Source organism: Rosa chinensis, chromosome 4, assembly GCF_002994745.2.
Source record: "Rosa chinensis cultivar Old Blush chromosome 4, RchiOBHm-V2, whole genome shotgun sequence".
NCBI lineage: Eukaryota > Viridiplantae > Streptophyta > Magnoliopsida > Rosales > Rosaceae > Rosa > Rosa chinensis.
This window is the reverse complement of record NC_037091.1, coordinates 30164982-30168961: the sequence shown is the minus strand read 5'-3', so window position 1 is coordinate 30168961 and position 3980 is coordinate 30164982.

The following is a 3980-nucleotide window of genomic DNA, read 5'->3' as shown; positions in this document are numbered from 1 at the left end:
GGTTGCCATCAATCACAATTTGTTATCAAGAATAATGTAGGAAAAGACTTTTAAGTTTTACTGGAATATTTTTTTTATTTTGTAGTTTGGTATCGTTGTAATGTCATGACTCTGAGTTTATGTGGTATATATCACTTGAACCTATCTTTCACTCATTAATTATAGATCATATTCCATACTTTGACATTTGTCTGGACTTTATATGAATGAATGATAATGATAAGAGATACTGCTTTTGCTTCCTACTGTTCTATTTTTGCCTGCAATAAGCACAATTCACCTTTTTTTTCTAATTTCTTAGGTCAGTGAGCAACATATAAACCAAGAAGGTCCCAATTTGCATGATGTGATAATGGACCTTCTTCAAATTTGCACAATGAATCACTTCACATTTCAATCCAAAACCCGCAGCAACGTGTGGGTACAAATTCTACTGCTATCTATACTTGGCTATACTAATCTTACCTCTTAAGTTTGGCAAAAATCACCAATTTATACATTTCCATCCAAATGTGAGGCATGTGTCATTCACATGAGGGATATTATAATCATTTTATAATGATAAATTTTTTTTAAGAGTACTTTTATTCATACCTCCATAATTAGCATTTGAACCTCTTTATTTTTCAGAGTAATAATTAAATTCATCAACTCATTCAAAATTATTAATAGGGAAAAAGCTTCATATTGTACCTGGACTATTGTCAAATGCACTTTTTGGTACCTTAACTTTTAAAACTACCCTGATGGTACCTGAACCAAAGCACCGTTACTCCATATGGTACTTCCATCCATTTTGCCATTAAATTTGCCTATGTGGCCATACTTATAGGGGCAAATTGGTCATTACAACCATTCCAATAAGCCAAGTCACCAAGAACATACCCATTCAGCTTTCTTAGTCATTTCCCTTCTTTTAACCCAAAATCTCTCGCCAAAACACATACAATCAATTCTATGTTGCAATTTTTTTACGTCCTCCCTATTAACGTGTTTTTTTTTTGGAGATGATTATCGTCCCTATTAACAATTTTAGAAATAGTTTCATGTAGTTGAAATACAATTGATAATTCACAACTTCCTTTTGACTAAAAAAAAACTCATAATTTACAACTTAATTATATCAAGAACTCCCAAAATACGAAGGCTAGAGTTGAAGAAGTTTATATTAATAACCAAAGAATTTGAGCAGCATATGTGGGATACCAACTTCACATAAACATAGTACAATATAATAGTACAATATTATCACATATTAACCAATATTAACCAAGGAACAAGGCATTACATGTATCCTAATTCCCACAAAAATATACTCCATTAAGGTATGACAACCTTTAGTTTTTCCACACAGGCTTTTTAGGTGGCTGCTTTGGCATTTTTGGTTTCGCCTTAACTGGAGTGGGTTGTGAAATACTGGATCGTAACACTGGTTGTTGTGAGAAAGTTGCAGGTGATGGTTGGCTTGATGAAGGATTCGGTGATATTTGGATGGCATGACTAGGTGCCTTAGAAGTCTGACCCCTCCTTGGTGCTATTTTGGCAACCTGAAGTTCACACAAATAAAAAATAACTAAGTCAAACAAACACATAACAACATTTATTTCAATTAATGGGTCTTTAAAGATCTTCACAAATCTGTTGACCCTTGCCTTCATTTCCATTGGTATTGTCTCGATTACCACTTTTTCCATTATTGTGATCTCCATTTCCATTGTCTCCATTGCACCGCGCCTGAAAATTATACACACACAGAGGCGGAGCCATGTTGGGGCCCAGTGGGTTCCGTGCCCCACTGGGTTTTTCATTTTTTTAAAAAATTTCCGTACTTTACAATCCTATAAGTAGCTAAGAGTTTCGTCATGTTACTACCAGCCTATATGGCGCAGCGGATGGACTTGATTATTTTATATGGCTGATCCCAAGTTCGAATCCTGCTATCAACATTGACTGTTTTGAGTTTTTTTTTCGTTCTTTTTTTTTTTTTGGTCTGGAACATGTGTTTCATACTTTTTATTCGTTTGTAAGTAACACTATACTTCTTTTTAATTTTAAAAGTCAAAGATAATTTATATCCCAACATGAAAAGTTTTCTAAAATTTAAAAATATTTGATTAATAAAATATGTAATTTAAAAAAAAATGATTTTACTGGAATCTTATTATAATATTTTAATGTTTATTAAAATTTTGGTATATAATTTATGTTTCAAATGTTTTTTTTTTCAAAACATCTGAGTGCCCCAATTAAAATTTTGGTATATAGTTTATGTCTCAAATGTTTTTTTTCCTCAAAATATCTGAGTGCCCCACTTGAGATCAAATTCTGGCTTCGCCACTGTACACACACACACATATATACGGATCCTATCCAGAGCGGGGCCTTGCTCTGAAATTAAAGTGCGAGGTTGGAGTTTAGGGTCACTTGTCGGTCTCATATCCACATTTCCACTGTTCAGCTTTTAGGTACTAATGTATAGATTATCTTTGCAAAATTTCAGCCAAATTGATAGTCGTTAAGGCATTGATAACTGCCTTAAAGCTAGTACGGTTCAGGTTGGACAAATTCAGTTCGTCCATTTGTTTAAGCGAGTTAGATACCTTGAAGATAATTAATTTGGCTGAAATTTTGCAGAGATGATCTATACATTAATACCTAAAAGCTGAACGGTCGAGATATGCATATGAGATCGAAAAGTAACCTTAAACTCCAACCTCGCACTTTAATTTCAGAGCGAGACCTCGCTCTGAATAGGATATATATATATATATATATATATATATATATGAGTGTGTAAATTAGCACAATAACCATAACTATTTCCAACCATATAATTAAAGTAAATATCACCTAATGTAAACATCATAGCTATTCATCACCAGTCACTTACCCTTGATTCTTCTTCCTCTTTTTTCTTTCTAGCTTTTTCAACAGGACATATTCTTTTGTTGTGATTAGGTTGTTTACAAACTCTGCAGATGATAGTCACATACTTACTCCTTGACAGCCTAGTTGTATTTCCACAAACTTTTGTTGGCTCTGGCGCTGGTGGCTTTACTTCTTCTTTTGTCCTTACTTTTTTGGGTCTCCCAAGTTGTCTCTTGTATTAAGGGGGATGAATTTTCAGCTCCCTGATTGTCCAATACTCAATTCCTGGAACTGGATTTATTGGATGAGTATAAGCATCCAGGTATGCCTGCTTCTTGTAATACATATGCACATACTTATTTGGATCTTCTCCCTTATGAAAATACAATGTATGGCATGAGGGCAAGGTAAACTTGATAATGTCCATCTCATACATGTGCATTGTCACGCCCCTGATTTTTCATATAAAATAAAAATCGATATATAATCTCATAATTATACATGCGTGATCGTTCAACCATCAATACAAAATACATGTGATAGGAGCATTTTAATGCGACGTTTTAACTGTTATTTCCCTACATTTCTTGTGTTATTTCCTTATTAAAACTCTGTTTAGGGAAGTTTCCATTCTTTGATTGGGAAAGTTCCTAATTGTAGAAAGTTTCCGTTTTGTAGTTTCTATTTTCCATTTTTAGAAAGTTTCCATTTTAGTTTAAGAAAGTTTCCATTTCTTATTTTAGAAAGCTTCTATTTTCAGGTTTTTGGAATAAATAAGCTGAATTGAGTTCATAAATGGAACGAGAAGCTTCATGAAGATGTCATGGCAAGGAGAGAATCAAGGAAGAGTTTTTAAAAAAGGAAAATACATTTTCCTTGGGAATTAAATTTGCCGTGAAATACCTAGAGGAAAACAAGGTGACAACGTGGGAATTAAGGTGATTGATTGAGAATTTCACGTGGAATAAATCAAAGGAGATTTTCTTGGGAGATTTTTATGGAAAGAAATATTGTTGGAGGAGTAAATTGGTGTGATTGCCAACGTGAAAATCAGAAATAATCAAGGAGATGACACAAAGAGAGATTCAAGGGAGATATTTATGGAAGGAAAA